We start from the raw sequence: 20,336 nt of genomic DNA on the forward strand, positions 1-20,336 counted from the left end.
AGTGCTCCCACATTCTCTCTAGCATCATGCAACAATCTGTTAGCCTCTCTATTGTGCTTCCTTCCATCTCTGGAAGTATCTGCACGAGTGGGTGCTTCCACTCTCTGCTCCTCTACATGTGGTTGCTCCACATCATCCTGAGGTTCTTCCTTTGGAGCCAAAATCTCCTCATCTGCATGCAACTGAAGCTCCCTCTCAAGGGAACATCTATTTGCCTTCTCTTCATCGAACTTCACATCTCTATGAACCACATTCATCCTGTGAGATGGCAGGTACACCCGATAAATATGAGGTGTATCAGTGTACCCCACAAAAATGTCCAACTCAGTTGTTCGGTCTAGATTTTTCCTTGCATCCTTGGTAACATGATAGTAAACTGATGAACCAAAGATCCTGAAGTGTGCCACATCTAGTTTCTTACCTGAAAAAGCTTCTTCTGGTGTACTCATCCCGAGAATTCGATGAGGACTCCTGTTCTGCACATATACAGTTGTGTTGCATGCTTCAGCCCACAAGTGCAACAGTGGGCCTTGATCATGTAACATCGCCCGTGTAGCGCCCACAATACATTTTTTCTTCCTTTCAGCCACCTCATTCTATTGTGGGTTATGGGATGCTATTAACTCCCGTCAAATTCCTTCTTATGCATAAAAGTTCTTGAATTCATTCGACACATAATCTCCACTGTTATCGCTCCTAAGAGCCTTCACTTTCCTGCCATTTCCTTTCTCAACAAGTGCTTTAAATTAAAAAAAAAAAAAAAATAGAGAATGTCTGACCTTTCTTTTGAATGAACAAAATCTATCACTTATGTGAGAAATCATTTACAAATATTACATAATACATGTGCTTGGCCGTGGAGGCTGTCAAGAACGATCCACACAAATCTGAGTGAACTCTTTCAAGGATCTCTTGCACTCGATTTTCCTTATCATGAAAGGTGGCTTTGGTATACTTTATCAATGTACACCCTTTGCATGCATCTCTATGCTCTAGTGTACCCTTTGGAAGTCCTGTAAAAATATGTTGCATGATCTTCAAAGCTCCATGGTGCAAGTGACCCAATCTTCTATGCCACAACTCACTAATGTCTTGGCTTTGCACCCTCTCTGCTTTTGTGATCAAAGTAGCACAATCTTCTAAATCCAATTTGTAGAGTTTCTTCACCCGAATCTTGATCTGATTCAATTGTCCAGAGGTTATGTGATGAAGGAAAGCCTTTCCTTTTCTAAATATCACATCGTAGCCACGGTCCTCCAACATGGAAACTGAAACCAAATTCTTCTTTAGACTCGAAACATCCATGAAATATTTTAATGTGAGAGGATTACTAGAATCCCTCTTAAAGTAATAGTACCAATGTCAATCGCGCTATACCTTCCATCATCTCCCATTTTGATGTGCATCTGGAGGTCCTTCTCCTCCAAGTCACTGAAGAATTATTTGTTGTCAGTCATATGGAATGAGGCTCCACTATCTAGATACCACACACTACCCATCACCGATGTCACCATGCAAGCGATGAGGGTGAAATCCAACTCGAATTGTGAAGCAAGAGCTTCACTTGCCTCTCCTCTTAAGGGCTTCTTATCGGCCTTCTTATGCAGATACTTCATGGCATAATGTTCCAACTCATGATAGCGAAAACATTTAATCTTTGACAAGTCCTTCTTTTCACCATAACTATAATCTAATTTGGAATGAGATGACTTACCTTTCCCTTTCTTCTCCTTTATAGCTAAGGCACATTTCTCCTCATTATCATGCTTGGATGAGGTTCCATCTGTGGTGTTTCGTTGAATCTCTTCTTGCACCAAGTTAGACCACAAACGCTCCCACTCTAGTAGCTTCTCCCTCCCATTTACCAAATCTTAGTAGTTGTGCCAGCTCTTGTGAAGGCCTAAAAGTGCTAGGCTGACTAGATCATCTTCAACAACTGTAAAGCAAACACTTCCAAGCTCATCCCGACATTGGGTCAACTTAGTCAAGTACTTTGGTATTGTGTCGCCCTTCTCCATCTTGATTTTTCTGATCTTATCCTTCAGTGCTAACTTCCTGTGGTCATTGTTGTTTTGAAACGGGTATGTCAAGGCCTTCCACGTTGCATATGGGGTCTCCTTACCATGGAGGTTCTAGACAGTATGATCTCGAACTTATTTTAGGATCATCCTTCTCGCATTTGCAACACATTTCCTCCACTCTACCAAATTTTGAGCATCAGTTGGCTTAGGAATATCTTTGTCTATGAATTCCTTAAGCTAATTGCCTTCCAACACTGCCTCCATCACGTCCTTCCAAGCAATATAGTTTGAAATACCCTCAAGGGCATATTTGAGTCTCAATCCATAGAATGACATCCTGCTGACTCTGAAGAATGATACTACAAAATCGATTTCACCTGCAAAAATCAAACTCATATTCTCCTCTTATAGAGTGATTTGTGCTCTGATACCATGTAGAAATTCCTTTTAGATTCAAACTGCTAATTGTAATTTACTAAAACAATGGACTTGAATCTACTCTCCTCATCAACGAAAACAATTAAATGATTGTGAAATCACAAAGCATACAAGAGAAATAATTCAATCAATACATTACACAATGATTTCCTGGGGAAAGCCACAGTTAAAAACCCCTACTATCTCTATATTGCATTAGTCAGAAAATATGAGAAGATTACAATGATTTTCTCAAGCCTGAGCAACCTTTGCACTATCTTTATTTGTACCACTGCTTCCTAAACAAGCCTAGGCCAATACTTAACCAATTTACTGCTTGCCCAAGTCCCTATTTCTTTTTATTGTTTCCTTGGGAATTAACCCCCTATTAATTAGGGAAATTCCTCAAATGAATTGCGCAATCCATCATAGGCCTACCTCTGACTGCATGCACCACCTATACAATTCAGATGATTATACAAATGATAGTACATTGTCCCTGAACTCCAATCTCAACTGGGTAACTCTCAGATCTAGCATGCATGAGTTATTTATGAGTGAATCATCAGTTAATTGGTTGATCACTGTAAGAAACACCCCACTCCTAGACCTCCCAATAGTTCCTCCAATAGTTGCAACTATTTTAGCTGGCTTTAACTCACTTAAACTGAATTAAATAATTACAACTCAAAATTAACTCAACTAGGGATCCTATAATGTAGGAGACACTCTACATGACTCAAGTCTACCCTCACCTCGAATTAACCAGGCAAACTATGTCAAATTAACTTAGTTAACTAATACAAGTTATCATGTGATGTGGAATTACAATTTTATTCCTAAATTAATTCAAGGACAAAATAAATTAGGATTTTCTTATTAGATTTTCAACAATAAATAGTGCCATAAGTCATACAAGAAAAGAATTAAAACATCTACTAGAATATTTATTTACAACTATAAAATATAGGACGTACATGGTAATTGTTATAGCAAGCAGTTATAACCATGTCAAACAAGCTTCAACGATATTTACTACTAGTATTTCATATAGAAATTTATCAACAGGAGAGATGCTATGTACAAAACAAATGCTATTGCAGTTAAAAATGTGAAGAAAAGAAATAAAAAGACATAAGATGGAAAGATAAGAAAACATCTTTATTGAGTATATTTGAAAAATTATTCAATAATAATGAGCCCAACTTAATAGATTATAAGTAATTTGTAACAAGAATCTTCTTTACAAATGACAACGCCTATAACTATATGAGTGAAATGTAAGTAGTAAGGAACAAAATATAGCCTTGGCCTTGCTATCACTAGCTCAATAAGGCCTTTTGGACATTGGTATGAATACTACAAAAAATATCAATTATCAGTGATGACAAATAAATAGTAGTGATAAATACCATCAATGACCAAAGTGAAAGTATACCTTAATCAGCAAGACAAAACTTTCTAACCTCCATTTATTGCTACTATTTAAAAGAATTCATGTAATAAAAGTTTCATGAGTCTCAAAATATCTAAAACAACTTAAAAAATTATCCCAAAACTAAAGAAATCATGCTCACTCATACCATAAATTGTGTGAAGATTGGTTTCGTTTTCCTTTTCCAAGTAGGTATTTGTAATCAAGTTCTACAAGTTCTACTTGAGATGGTTATGCAACTATTTCATGTTTTCTTTTACTGAGATTCATCAATTAAATTGACTCATGGATGGGTGAGAAGGAAAATTTGAACTATTAATAAATAGGTGACATGTATGACTCAAGAGGGAGGGAGGACCCACTTCCATACCATTATCATGTCATCATATTTCAAAAATATTATTTTAAAGAAAATAAAATCCACATCATGCATGATAACACCTTGTAACCCCCACATACTCATGTATCGCACTATGGTTAATCATCACAAGATTGACTTTCCTTCAAAGATTCCAAAATTATGCATATACAATATATATATATATATATATATATATATATATATGATTAGTGCATAGGAACTGTCCATATGATTTTGAGTGTCAAAACAAAACCATCGTCAAAATTTTCCAAACAAATGTAATTGTTACTTAATAGAAGTCCAAATCCTAATCAATAGTCCTGTAAATTTAAATATGTTTTATAAAATAGTTGAGTTATATGTTGTTTCAGAAAAATATTATCAGTTGTAGCCATTGGATGCCTTATAGATGACTAAGAAATGTTTGCAAGGTTTACATTAGAAACAACTTGTTTTATTTTCCTCCTCCATGAGCTCAACTATGAAAACGTGACTTGATTTTAAGTGTTCAATATCAAAAGTAGGATTTTCAACATTAGGGATAATATAATTTACTAGCAAAGGACAAGGATTAGCTAAATCAGAAGATTTGGGAATTGGGTGAATAACAACAACAATTTCAGTAACAACAACATTAGTAAGACTAGGATCAATAAATGTAATGACAATAGTCACAATATGTTTAGGGTTAGATTTAGGGGAATATTAAACATGACTTGTTGAGGAATGAGAGTTATTAAACATATGGCGAGCAGGGCTTGCAATAATTTGTCCCCGACCTTTATATTTTACATGAGAAGGATCAGGAAAATGATTCCATCCATCATTTAAATTGTTATCCCAAGTATTAGTAAGCATTAGGATGGGTTCATAGAGGAGAATAAGTACTTCTTTGAAAAACTAGACAATTGGAAGGTGACATTAGGGGAACCCAGAAACAAATGCCCATTGGTGGCTAAATGATGGAATTCCTCTGATTATGCATTAAAAGGAACAGAAAAAATGAATTTTCTTACTTCTACCACCTTCCCACACACGAGGAGGTCTATCCCCTCTACCTCAACCCATCCTACTTGGTCGAGAAGAATCGAATCTCATATCAACAAAGTGAATTGCAAAATTAACAATAACATGTAGCGAAAAAAACAAGTCAAAATTTAAACCACCAACACATTTCCCTTTAAAATTGCTATAGCAAACTTTACATTAAAAACACGAACCAATAGTCTTTGTTACAAGGAAAATAGAGGTCTATGGAGTCATGGATATGGACAACAAGAGAGGGTAACATAGGACAAGGAGGCGGAGAAACCCTTGTAAAATTTCTTCATATATGCATGTTATTTATTTTACTTAAGACATATTCCATTATGAGATCTCTCTCTCTCTCTCTCTCTCTCTCTCTCTCTCTCTCTCTCTCTCTCTCTCTCTCTCTCCAGACATACCTCTCAACTCAAAATGATTAATTATGGCAAGATCAACAAGTTATGAGGAGGACCAACAGGGCTTCGATTCTCCTTGTGTTCGTTTCCTCTAAAGAACCCCATTCTGATAAACCCTTTGTTGCTTGTCTCTCTAGGTTTCACTTGAAGGGTTTCAATCCTCTGAAGCCTGCAATTTGCCAGTCAGTACGAGGTGGCTGCTTCAATTGTTCCGAAATTGAACAGCATAGCAGGTAGACAGTTGAATTCGAAGGTAGCCAAAGCCATTGCGGCTTTTTCCCTATCGAAATCCCTCAATGGAGGAGGTCCGACAGGGCTTTGATTCTCCTCTTGCTGGTTTCCTCTAAAGAATCCTGTTCTGATAACCCTTTGTCTCCGTTCTGATAAACCCTTTGTCCCCTGTCTCTCAGGGTTTGACTCGAAGTGTTTCAATCCTCCGAAGCCTACAATCTGCCAGTCAGTACGACATCATGAGAGTTAAAATCATCAATGGCGATATTAGCCAAGTGAGATACTTCCACTCTCCCAGTTGTTGGCGGAATATGGAATCGCAGAGAAACTATTAATTCTCTCAATAAGCGCGATATTACTAGATTGTTCCCCATTCAAAAAGCAGTGTTGGAACCAATAATGCAAGGTTGTGACATGATTGGTCGCGCCAATTGCATATGAACCATTCAATCGCAGATGTATCATAACGATGTATATATGATCCAATTACATGATCACTATCAATCGTAAAATCATGATCGAATTGCATATGTATGGTTGATTTTCATATATTTTTAAATAGATTAGCATTGTTGATTTTAAAATATATTGTTAAATAGATTACTAATGTGATGCATATAATTCTGACATGGCTATTTAGGTGTGGAGTTGTGAGTATTGCGCCTCCATCCGACCAAACAAGGTACATTTGAGCCCCCCAGCAACAGAGGAAAATTTGGAGTGGCATTTGAAGTCTTTAATAAAATCTCAATAAGATTAGACATTTTAATATTTAAATTTATTTGGAGTGGCATTTAAAGTGCTTAATAAGATCAATAAGATTAGACATTTTAATATTTAAATTTATGTATTTTCTTGAAACCTGATTTTGGATTTGGATTTTGCAGTGGGGGACATGCATATTGCAAGTGTGGAGAACACTGCAGCTGCAATCCGTGTAACTGTTCAAAGATCGACGAGACTGCTAGTGGAAAGTCCTTCTGTAAATGTGGAGAGAATTGTGCCTGTGAAACATGTACCTGTAGCAGAGCCGGAATATAGCCTAGTTGGTTGTTTTTCTCAGCCAGAACTTAGGATTCCATGACCACTAGTAATAAGATGCAGCATCAATAGTAGTTGATGTTTACATGCAGTAATTTTATAAGAGAGACAGTGGTTACTTTTTGGCTTTAGTAATTTGGTGCTTATGTATGTAGTAAGTTTATCTCCAAATACAGAGCTGGAGAGTAGCCACTCGGTTGTTTTTCTCAGACAGAACTTAGGATTCCATGACCACTAATAATAAGATGCAGCATCAAATACAGATCCGGAATGTAACCAGTTGGTTGTTTTTCGCTAGAACTTAGGATTCCATGAGCACTAGTAATAAGGTGCAGCATCAATAACAGTTGATGCCTATGTATGCAGTAAGTTTATAAGAGAGAGTGGTTACTTTTTGGCTTTAGTAATTTGGTGCTTATGTATGTAGTAAGTTTGTATACAGTAAGTTTATAAGAGAGACAGTGGTTTTAGTAATTTAGTGGTTACTTTTGGTTTTAGTAATTTAGTTTATCTCCAAAGAGAGACAATATGTACCTTCTGGCGTAGTATTTTGGTTTGATGTTTATGCCCAGAGAGAGACAGTAAGTACGTTGTGGCTTTAACATTTCGGTTATGGACCTTCAAATTCTGATTGTAAGCATGTCATGTAATTGGATGTGATGGTGGAGATGCAAATTGCTTGTGAAGTAATGAAGTCTTTATCTTTGAGTGAAATGATATTCCTACTTTCTGTAATCACAAAGTATCGTTGTGATATGATTACTACTCATTGATGTACAAAACTAAAATAAAGTTCATCTTTTATGTCATATGATGATGCTTATTGATGTATTAAGTTGATCATGCTGGAAGTGATCTTCACCTTTTATCATAGTTCAAAATTGTCCCATAATTCAAAATTGTTCAAAATTACCCCACGTCTCTGTGGAGATTTTAGGTTCTTTAAAATACAAAATTTAAAAGTTAGTCTCATCTTTGTGTGATATGATAATGCTACTTTTGGTAATCGCATAAAAATATCGTTGTTGCAATATGATTACTACTCATTGATGTACAAAACTAAAATAAAGTTGATCTTTAATGTGATATGATAATACTTATTGATGTATTAAGTTGATGATGTTGGAAGTGATCTTCACCTTCTATCATAATTTAGAAGTGTTCAAAATTGTCCCACGTCTATCAAAAGTGTTCAAAATTGTCCTGCGTCTATGTAGAGATTTTAGAGGCTTTAAATTACAAAATTTAAAAGGTTCCCAAATTTTAGAACTGTTGGGGTGTATTTCGTTGGAAATGTAATTTTTCAAAACTATGTTGTTGTAATGTTGTAGTCATTTATTTTAATACTTATTCTATATAAAAATAATATGTATCCTATGTAACAAATTGTCCCCTCTCTATGTAGAGATTTTAGAGTCTTTAAATTACAAAATTTAAAAGGTTCCCAAATTGTGTAATTTAAAAGGTTCCCAAATTTGAGAAATGTTGGGCGACTCTAAAATTACAAAATTGGAAAGTTCCCAAATTTGAGAAATGTTGGAACTCTAAAATTACAAAATTTAAAAGGTTCCCAAATTTGAGAAATGTTGGGTTGACTCTAAAACTACAAAATTTAAAAGGGTCCCAAATTTGAGAAATGTTGGACGTATTTTGTTGGAAACGTAATTTTTCATAATTATATTGTTGTAGTTATTTTTTTTAATACTTATTCTATATAAAATATGTCTATTCTATTTTAGTACTTATTCTATATAAAATATGTCTCTTAATGCTTATTCTATATAAAATATTTCTCTTATGTAACAAAAGAAAAATTCTATTCTATTTTAAATTTTTTCTATATAAAATATGTCTCTAAAAAGTTTCAAAAGAAAAGAACAAAAGAAAAAGTTTTTTTCTTTTAGGTTTTCAAATATTTGAGAAATGTTGGGCCTATTTTTGTTGGAAATGTGATTAGTTTTGGTCCTCAAATTTGAGAAATGTTGGGTGTATTTTTGTTGGAAATATGATTAGTTTTCAACAACCCTCCAAGAGAACCTTGAAATTTTTGGAGCACCTACACCAGGCCAAGCCACCAACCCTGTCAGGTTCTCCTCAGAGAGTTTACCAGCCCTGCCAAGTTCTCAAGTTCTCTTCAAAGAGTTCAATAGTCTCTACTCAAAGAGTTTAACAGTCTCAAGCCCTACCAGGTTCCACTCAAAGAGTTTACCAGCCTTGCCAGGTTCTCAGGTTCTCTTCAAAGAGTTCAATAGTCTCTACTCAAAGTTTAACAGTCTCAAGCCCTGCCAGGTTCTCAGGGTCTCTTCAAAGCGTTCAATAGTCTCTACTCAAAGAGTTTAACAGTCTCAAGGAGCTTAAGGAAGAATCTAAGTTTTCTGTTAAGTAAAAGCAGGTTGCTGCCTTAGTAGGTCAGTCGCAGTATCAGAACGTCACTAAAACTGATCCTTGCGATTGTTGCAACTATTGCGACTAATGCAACTCACAGGTCACAGAGGTCACGAGTCGAACTTTCCATCTTCGTAAACTCGACCTTCTGAGTTGCAGAGGTCGCAAAGGTTGCAAGATTGCGCCACGCCTCGCCGAGCATAAACATGACTATGCGACTTGCAAGGTTGCACTGTTCACTCAGGGATTGGTATGTGACCATGCGACTGTTGCGACAGGGGCAGGAAGAATCTCGTATTTACTCTTAGGACGACAATAATTGATCTTTGTAAATTCTCAGGACTATTTCTATAGTCATAGAGAACAGATCGTAATGGGTGCAAGGAGGTCACATAGGTTGTAAACTCGTGTACTAGTCCCTCAAGACCTCACACCAAGGGTATGCTAGCATAATATGAACAACCATTGTAAATGCCTAATGAAAATGAGGAATCATTATAAGACATTCAACCTACCAAAGTGGAAATTTAGTAAATACTAACAGAAAAATGAAGATTCATTATAAGACATTCAACCTACTGAAGTGGAAATGTAGCAAATACTAACAGAAAGAGTTTAGTCTGGTTTAGGGATAGTACCACGCAAGGAATAGCTTTCTCTTCGACCACAGCTTCTTCAGGTCAATACCGATTATTAAGAAGATAGAGCAGAAGGATTAGGAAGGCTTTGGGTTTCATTCAATATGCTTATAATGAATCAATTAAAATGGCTCCAAAATCCGTTTCCACCCCAGAGTTAACCCTTCATCTCCTTATTAACTCTTAGCTAACGAAGAAAGTGCGACCATCACCCCAGTTGCATTTGTAAATGTTCCTCCGATCGCACGAAGATCTAGGAGGTCCTCCGACTTGAGTTTGTGCGTGTGTCTGGCTTCGGGTAAGTAACGGTCCATTGTCCTTTTTTCTTCCAAATGTCAATGTTTTCTCCCCCGACCTTTGGCATTCCCTCACCTTAGGGTTTATCTCTTTTACTCAAGTTTTCTTTCTCATTTTGTGCTGGAAAGGTTGCCCTCGCTACTTTTTCCCTTCCTCGAACAGTGTGTTTTCTCTCGATCCAACCCCCTTTGCTTTTACCAACATGTGTGGTTTCACTCATCTGAAGGAGACCTTGACCTTCTAAAGTCCATTTAGTAGCTTCCTTAATCTTTACTAAGCCTAAGTCACGCATCTTGAAGCCGCGATACCCCTTCTCTCGCAACGTTGCAACACTGTGACCTCCATCTTGCTGCAACGTACGACCATATCTCGTAATCTGCGACCTTGCAACCCTTTTTTCTGTGACCTATGTTTTTAGTGGCTTAGTCGCATCCCTATAGTTGCGTCCGTGCGACCCTTTTTTCTATGACCTGTGTTTTTAGTTGCTTAGTCGCATCCTTATAACTGCAACCGTGCGACTTGTCTTCCCTACGACCTGTCACCTACTAGACCCCTTTTTGTTTTGCAGTTTTAATTGATTTTCATGTTGCCTCTCTCATTGTGGGACCGTGTTTTTGACATGCTAGGTGACGTCGATCTAGAGTGCATATCCATTTCTTCTTTTGAGGATGATATGACTCCCCCTACCACTAAAGCTGCCCGAGGGGCCTTGGGAAATGGGTCACAGGAAGCCAACCTAAAAGAGAATCCACTTATCTTTAGGGACACTGCTTGTAATATAATCAAAATGACCAGGCTCTCCTGGTACACCATCTACGAGGAGTTTGCTAATAAAGATATTCCAGAGACCCAGGAGGACTTCCAGGTGTACATAAACGTCAAGAGATTGAAGTTACATAAGGTGGCAGCACACCCCCCAGTCTTCCCGTGCTCGGAAACTAATGCAGGAGCATCTAGACCCAGCCAGCAATGTGATGAAATGGTCACATGTTGCGGCTAAAATAGAGTGACATGATTGGTCGCGCCAGGATAGGAACTGGAAAAAACTGTTGCCTTTGGAATCCCAATCTTGGAAAAATCATTCAGCACAACCGTAAGAATGGGCATGGATCATATCCCTTGGCACTCATCTTGGCTCCAACATGAGAACTTGCACGCCAAGGAATTCCAAGAATCTGCTCCAAGCCTAGATACTCTTTGATGTTATGGGGGTGTACCTATAATGAGCCAAATCTAGAAGGGGTTTAGATGTTGCTGGAACACCTAGTCGCATTATTGATCTAATCAATCGTGGTGCATTAGTCTTTTCATAAGTACTGTTTATTGTTTTGGATGAGGCTGACCAGATGCCGAATGTGGGCTTTGATGAAGATGTTGAGGTGATTATGGAAAGATGGCCGAAAAGGCGTCAGAGTATGCTTTTTTTCTGCTACAATGCATGTCTGGGTGCAAAGGCTTTCAAGGAAATATTTAAATGATCCTGTTGTTATCGATGGTGTTGGTGAATCATCTCAGAAGTAAGCAGAAGAAATCTCACTTTCTTATATTGCTGCATCCACCTATGGGAAATGTTCGATTCTCAACCCATTGATAACTGAATATGCCAAAGGAGGAAAATGTATTTTTTTCACTCAAACAAAGTCAGATGCGGATAGTTTGCTGGTGGCACTGGGTCGGGTACTTACATGCGAACCTCTTCATGGTGATATCTCACAGAATCAGCAGGAGAGGACTCTTGCTGGCTTTCGTGAGGGGTGTTTTAATGTGTTGATTGCTACTGATGTCACTGCATCTGGTCTTGATATTCCTAATGTGGATCTCGTTATTTAATATGAGTCCCAACGACTTCAGATATTTTTGTGCATAGATCAGGGCGAACAGGGCATCTGGTCTTGATATTCCTAATGTGGATCTCGTTATTCAATATGAGCTCCCAACGACTTCAGATATTTTTGTGCATAGATCAGGGCGAACAGGGCATGCTGGTAGGCCCGATAATGCTATCCTTATCCATACCGACCAACAGATTAGGCAAGTTAAGATGATTGAAAATGATATAGGTTCCAAGTTTAAAGAGCTGACTCAGATGAAAGAGGAAATAGACAATGGAGTTGGTGGTTTCGGTGATTCAGGAGGCAGTCGTTTTAGAAGTTATGGCGGTTCAGGAGGGAGTCGTTTTGGAAGTTCTCGCAGTTTAGGGGGGAGCCATTTTGTAAGCTACGGTGGTTCAGGAGGGGGGCGATCTGGTGGTTCAAGCTATGGTGGATCAGGAGGAGATTATGGGGGTTCAAATTATGGCAGATCAGGAGGAAGTTACAGTAGTGGATTGGGAAGTAGCTATAGTGGTGGGTCAGGAGGTAGTCTGGTGGTTCTAGATCCCGCTGTTTTAGTGACTGTGGGGAGTCTTCTAGCTCTCAGAGAGGTTCCAGTATGGGGGTTCAAGTTATGGCAAATCAGGAGGCAGTTATGGTAGTGGATCCGGAATTAGCTATAGTGGTGGGTCAAGAGGTGGCTATGGTGGTTCTAGATCCCGCCGTTTAAGCGCCGTTTTAGTGACTATGGGGAGTCTTCCAGCTCTCAGAGAGGTTCCAGTAGCAGGTTTGGAGACTATGGGGCCGCTTTTAGTACTAGATGAGACAATAAAATATTTGAGGGAGTTTGGTAGCAGGGATGCAAGAATTTTGAACTTGGTGTTAATTAGAAACCCAGGTTCAAGTGGCAACAATTTATATGAAATTGCAGAGTAGTAGCCTGAGAGCCTCTATTCTTTGGGAGCGAGCTTTGTCGCAATCAGTGCGAACATATGAACGAAATCGCTGGAATATGAAATTTGTGTAGCCACCAAGAAAGAGACAGATTTTTGGTTCCATAGGAGATTCACTATGGTTTTCTTAGTGAGAAATAGTAGTTGTGTATGGAATGTGTCATTTGAAAAGAAAATGCACATTGTATTTACCAGCGAGTGCAAATGAATTGTATCCTCTACAGCGTATTTTTGTGAAAATCATAGATATCTTAACTGCTATGACTTTCGTGTAGAACATACGCAATATATCACTATTGTTGACCTAGAAATATTCAATACACCTAGTATTGTAGAATGTATTGGTGATGGATCGATCGCTCTAGGATTCCACCTCATTTTTCTTTGCAAATGTAAAAAAAATTGGGGTTCTTTTGATTAGATTGGACAATTTTATTTACATAGGATTGTGCGCAACTAAGGCCACAGATATATAAGCGAATAAGGGAAAACGCTTTCTGTCCATGTCTTCAAAGGCATTTCCTTTTTGTCCCTCTAAAGAAGTACCAAGTTCTTTATTTGAGCAGAGCCAAGGCCAAGGATATATAAGAAAATAAGGGAAAACGCTTTTCCCCGATGTCTTCCAAAGGCATTTCCTTTTTTTTTGTAACCTCTAAACGAGTACCAAGTTTTCTTCTACTCTGTCCTGAATGTTCACAACACCATGGACCATGTATTCAGTATTCCTACTTTTATAACACAATTTATTAATTTCTTTTCACAATGTTTGGGAAGGAGATACCTTACCTAGTCCCCAAAATCGTGATTCTCAGTTTCCTATAGTGAAAATTGGTATGGTTATGCTCGACAAAAAAACAGAATATGATTGTCAAATTTCAGGTGGTTCAAGCTATTATTATATGCCTGGAAATGCATGACCCAACAATTTCTCAGGTGATTTTTCTATAATGGTTTGTTACTCGAAGGTTTTGGATATGGTGAGAGTTTCCTATAGTGAAAATTGGTATGGTTATGCTCAACAAAAAAACAGAATATGATTGTCAAATTTCAGGTGGTTCAAGCTATTATTATATGCCTAAAAATGCATGACCCAACAATTTCTCAGGTGATTTTTCTATAATGGTTTGTTACCTGAAGGTTTTGGATATGGTGAGGATTATCAAATTTCAGTTGGGTCACAAGGACCTTCAAAAGTTTCTCCACTGCTAAATGCTGCTAAATGACTTTTCATTTCAGTGATATGGTGAGGATTATCAAATTTCAGTTGGGTCACAAGGATTTTCAAAAGTTTCTCCACTGTTAAATGTTGCTAAATGAATTTTCATTTCAGAGATATGCCACTGGTAATGGACAATTTCAAGGATTTAATAGCTCACATGAAACTGTTGTTTATGATTTAAGACTGCTGAATAACATTTTGTTTACTAATTTTTATCTTCAATGATTTTTTATGTTATGATGTTTCTCCAATTTATGCCTTACGGCGTTCCTTTGCAACATTTGGTGCAATTGCTAGTTATCATGCGATCATGCCATACATTTATGGGGATGGTATTTTTGAATAATGGGATTGACCTATGACTGGGGTAAGTGTTTTCCAAAACCTTACAAGAGACAAGTATCAATCCATCCTTTCAATTGTCACAATTCTGCCATATTAAAAACTCATACCCTTTTTGTGAATTTACAAAATAATTGATTTGTTTCAGCTCACGCATAAAGTACCAAAACAATTCTTGGAGTGTGGTATTTACCTAAATATATTAAGTATTTGTCATCACGTATAAGTAAGGATTAAGAAATCATATCCCCATAGTTGCTAAAGGTTGAAAACAAAACACTTATTTGTGAAAAATGGGGTGAATCTAGAAACAAAGCATCAAAATATGAAAGCAATCATAAAAAAATAAAGAGGATAGAAAAATAAAACTATGGTATTCATTGATACATGGAATATCTCAGGAAAATAAAATCTTAAGAGGTTGACCATTAACATGGAGAAATCAAGTCTACCCCACCTCACCCCTCACCCTGACCTTGTAAATGGTATGTACCATTCCAAATTTTCGTAGCAATCTGATAGGGTCCAAGCCATAAGTTCTGGAATTTAGAATGTTTACCCTATGTCTCATTGTCTTTGTCCCATTTGAGCACTAAATCACCTATCACAAAATATTTTCTCCCTATTTTATGGCAATCAAACCAATTTTTCACTATCTATTGATGTAAGGAAAACATTTCCTTTGCTTTTTCTCTCCCTCCCTTGAGCATGAGAAGTGTATTTATGCATTGTTGCATTGAAGAAAGGGGTTTTTATCTAGAGGTTTGATATAATTTTAAGGATGGGAGGTAAGTGTTGGTTGGAATGATGGATTCCTATCTATAAACAAGGAAAAATGGAAATAGGTAACTTAATCGGCGCAAAAGGAATTGTACAAAGTGTTGTGCCAATTTCAATGATTTTGTGTCACAATTTTCCTAAGGATATAGATCAAATTTTTATTCATGGATTCAACCAATTCATCTCCCTATGGATAATAATTTTTGGAAATTTCAACATGATACCTTATCAAAAGCAGACTCGATCAATAAGGTCAATGAGAATTAGGGGGCATTATCAAACACAATCACAGATTGTATCCCAATATGGGTAATCAAACATTGTTCTAGGAATTGAATGACCACTTTTTCATTAATATTTGTGAGAGGAATTTCTTCAACACATTGCATGAAGTAGTCGATTGCTATCAATATACACCTATGTTGCTTGGAAAAATGAGGGTTGATTTTACCAATCACATTTATTCCCCATTATTCAAAAGATTTAGTTAATATCATAAGTTGTAAGGGACAATTACCTTATTTTCTCTATTTGCTCTCACTTTACAAATTTTACATTTTCTTATGGAAAAGTGTGCATCTCTATATAGTGTTTTCCAATATTATACCGCATGTCGAATTTTGTTAACTATAATTTTGCTTACAAAGTGTCCACCTATTGGTCCATCATGGAGGTCCCTCAAGACATTGTCATTGTCTTCTGTATGTAGGCATTTTAGTAGCACTTCGCCATAATTACTACATATTAAAACTATATTAGTAAAACTATAATGTGTTGACTTTAGCTTCTTACTCACTTAGTATTCAAATGATTTGGGCAAGTGTCGTTTTGAAGGAAGTACTATAGGTTAACATAACATGATTCACTTATTTTGGTAAAGGTGATATCTAGGGAGTACATTGATATTTCATTTTCCCATCCATCTTCCTTGGTATCCATGGGGATTGGAGATTCAATTTCCATATTACACAACCCTTGATACCATATGATATTAGAGGGTTTGATTTCCAAATCAAATTCTTCAATTACAACCATCCAATTTCTTCTTATTTCCCCCAATTCTTGTTGATTAAAAAATATATGTACAACGACATGGAGAAATATGACCTTGGTATGGTTCTTTAGGTTTTAGGACTAAAATTACTTTACAACTTTATATATTGCATAATTTTTCTTATCAATCATAGGATAGTTTATCTCAACACCCTATAAATTTGTACACAAAATAAATTAGAGCTCCATTACAACCATAATTACTAGTCTAAGGAAAACGTATATAAAATTAAATATTTGTCAAAATCAGGGCTTCAAAACACAAGGGCCTTGGTTATGGAAGTCTTAATTTACTCAAATTCTTCATTTTCCTCTCTACCCCATTTAAATCTTGCATCTTTATGAATAATTTTCAACAAAGGTTTGATTGTTTTAACAAAATTTGGAATGATCTTTTCTTAAAAATTGATTTTATTGAAAAATTATTCCATGGCCATTTTATTATGTGGGTAAGGTAACTTGACTATCACCTTCACTCATTCTTTATCAATTATGTGTTGGGCCGCCAAATTAACATAACTTTTCGCTCCATTTTCACCTTTATCATCATTTTGTCACCTCATTTCATCATGTTATCATTACATAACCCTATATTTCCATTACCATATGGGTTTATATTTTCATTTTCCAAAGTTATTAATTTCAAGTATTTAAAGTGAATTTATGATTAAAAGTTAGAAAAATAACATGTATTTGCTTATACCTAAAGGTGGAATGAGTTTGGTGACATGTGTAGGTGATTTGGAAGGTTCCAAGATACTCTTATGTGGCCTCCAAGACTCAAATTCGAATTCTCTTGAAGATTTGAAGGAGATTTGGGATAGGGGTCAAGAATATCTCATGGAGAAAAATCATGGATAAAGGAATATGTGTCTCATATTGGTTGTAACCATATGAGGGATTAGTGGATCCCCATTAATGAGTTAGTTGCTTAAATTTTTGTATAAATAGGAGCACCTCCTCCATTCCAAAAGGAGGACTCTTGGAGCATGTATCCAACTTATGATGGAATAGAATAAAGCTTCATTTTACATAAATTTCCATTCTATAGTTTTAGATATAAATTGTCTTAATGTAGTATATGGAATAATTTGTCACTTTGTTCTTAAGAGAATTGAGCTCACTCTAAAAGGATCAAAGAAACATTTTATTTCATAATAGATCTTATTTCATTTAATTGCCTAGATGTTTGAGGATTTGTTTGTGATTGATGAATGAGTTTTAAATTAAAATCTTATCAGCATATGAGGGGACAACCAAGGGTCTAAGTTAGGCTCTCTCTCTATTTGATCTGCATGATAATTGAAATTCATTCTTTTGCTTTTAAGTTTTAAGTTATTTCATTTATTATGCTTATGAATGAATCTTAGTTTAGTTTGGATCAATATACGAGGGGACAATCAAGGGACTAAGTTAGTCTCTCTCTCTATTTGAATCTAAACGACAATTAAAATTCATTCTCTTGTCTTTATTTCAAGTTTCTGGTTTTATGTAATCAATGATTTCTTTTCAATCTATAATATTGTAGGGAAGGACAACCAGGACCTCCTCAATTAGGAGCCTCTTCCCTTGCATATTATATTGAATCATAAATCATTTAGTTAGACATAGAGTTAGTTGCCTACTCCTGCATATATTTTGTTGGCATCATCACAAGCTTACGAGTATCCCTGGTTGATAATTTAATGAAAGCAATTTAAGCAATTAAATTGCCCAACATTATGATCCCTTGTTTTGAGATGATGTGTCCTAACAGTTTCCCCTTTGTTACACTGAAAATATATTTTTTTGGATTGAGAGAAATTCCATACTTTTGGTATATTTCAAAGACTTGTTTGAGATATTGAACATGATTAGCCCTATTATTTGAGTAAATAACTACATAATCCAAATAAACTACCACACTTTTGTTTATTAACCATATAAATATTACATCCATGGCTCTCTGAAAGGTTTCTCTTGTATTGATTAAGTCAAATGGCATGTTTTTATATGTGAAGGTTCCCCATTTGCTATGAAATATGGTTTTTATCCTATCCTTCTCATCTACTAACACTTGTTTATAACTTGAAAGACCATCCGAAAGTGAAAATATTTTTGATCCAAACAAAATCCGAAGAAATTGTTCCATGGGGGGCATGGTATATTTTTCTTTTGTGGAAGCTCTATTGAGATTGTGGAGTCTACACATAGATGAATTTCACGAATCATTTTCCTCACTAGCATGATATTTTCCACCCATACATATTTCCTAACTTGTAAGACTATTTTGGTGTCCAGGAGTTTCTTAATTTCCTTCTATATCAACAGTTCAATGGAAGGGTGAAACTTCCTTAACTTCTGTTGAAAAGGATTGATATTATCTTTGAAAGGAATGGTCTGTTGTATGATGTGTGTATGTCATATGTCTTAAGATCTTGATAGGACAATGTGAAAATGCCTTGATATTCCTTGTACATTTTGAGATAAGCTTTTGTTTCACCTTCGAACAATGATTTTCCTAGATTTATATGTTATGGGTTTTCTAAATACCCCAGGTTTATCCTTTCATGATTCATTCTAGAACTATAGGTTTGACATTGTATGTTCCCTTGAAATTGTCTTTTAAATCAATATATTTTCAAGATTTATGACCTTTTAGGAATGGTATGTAGGTTTGGACCTTGATTCATTTTTTTATGTTCTTGGATGACTAAGTAGGGTTCTTCTTATTCACTTACCTTTTGGAACTCACAATCATCTATAGCTAGATCCTTAAAATTATCTTCATTAGTTAAAAAATCCAAGATTTCTATATCCCCCTCAAAGACTCTAAAACTAGTAATATTGTCATGTATATATGGTGTGTATATCAAGTCAATGGAGAACTTAGATGCTTCATAGTCTTCTAAGGGTGGAAATCATGAGGCTATTGTGGCTAATGAATTGACTATCCCATTTTGTGATTGAGGAATGGAATTTTTACTAAAAGCTAAAGAGTTGTCAATAATCCTTTTTATTTTCAATTAATAATTTTGGAGGTGGGAGAATTTTAGTGAACAAAGTTTCTAATTTTCCTAATTATTATCTTTGCATTACCAAAAACTTTAAGGAATTTTACACCCAAGTCAACGAATTTTTAAGGCCTTGAACCAAAGTTTCATACTCTCTTTTATTATTTGTGCATTTGAATTCTATCCCACAAGAGAGGAAACTAGATTTACTATTATGGTCAATGAATATGTACCCATCCACAGCACCTTCCTGGGATTTAGAGCCATCAAATTATAAGATATGGAGTTCAGTGTTATCCTTAGCATGGCATCGTTTTTCTGCTATTTTTGAATCCTACCCCATCATTTTGCTTATGTTTCATGCATCAATCATGTCATTTTTTCTCAAAGAAAATTTTGACTTCTAGGTTGGTGGTATCTCAAACATCACGGCTACGAAGCTACCAAAGTCAATATGGAGTGAATAATTACCAAAATAATATAGTCAAAGGATGAAGGTTCATTCATGTCCTCAAGAATTTGTAATTGTGTGATTCATGTATTTGTCGTAGTCAATGATTATCTTGTTGGGTTGACCATTTAGGGGTAACCACAACTAGACTAATTTGAGGAAAATTATCATTGTCATTTTTTGGCCCAATCTCGACTCAATAAGACTTCATATGCTTCAGGTATGTCTACTAAAATAATGTTAATTGTTTGGTGAATGTTTGGATTTGAAGCCATTCTCATGACGATGTCCTTAAGATTCCCTGTGGCTCATACCTATGCAATTTGACGATATGAGTAGAGCATATGAAGGGCGTGGGATTGAGTTTCTTACATTCAGAGTAAGGTATCACATTTCAAGATGCTCCTAAATTAACTAAATATTTAGGCACATTTTTATTGAAAATGTTAAATGTTAACAAAAAAGG

At 36.0% G+C, this 20,336-nt stretch overlaps 1 long non-coding RNA gene and 1 pseudogene across 2 annotated transcripts; both read left to right on the forward strand.

Annotated features, from left to right (window-relative positions):
• The first annotated feature begins 5,730 nt into the window (after positions 1-5,730).
• Positions 5,731-6,204, forward strand: LOC149141676 (uncharacterized). 2 transcript variants are annotated; one of them, XR_016264323.1, is made up of 2 exons: positions 5,731-5,929; positions 6,087-6,204. It is a non-coding gene; the product is annotated as an uncharacterized LOC149141676 (long non-coding RNA). The 2 variants fall into 2 exon arrangements; XR_016264324.1 differs by having other exon boundaries at positions 5,731-5,909.
• On the forward strand, positions 6,205-12,791 carry LOC149141677 (DEAD-box ATP-dependent RNA helicase 53, mitochondrial pseudogene; annotated as a pseudogene).
• Positions 12,792-20,336: the final 7,545 nt, after the last annotated feature.

Source organism: Pinus tabuliformis, chromosome X (assembly GCF_031772625.1).
Source record: "Pinus tabuliformis cultivar Carrire ecotype Pingquan chromosome X, CPIR1, whole genome shotgun sequence".
Classification (NCBI taxonomy): Eukaryota; Viridiplantae; Streptophyta; class Pinopsida; order Pinales; family Pinaceae; genus Pinus; species Pinus tabuliformis.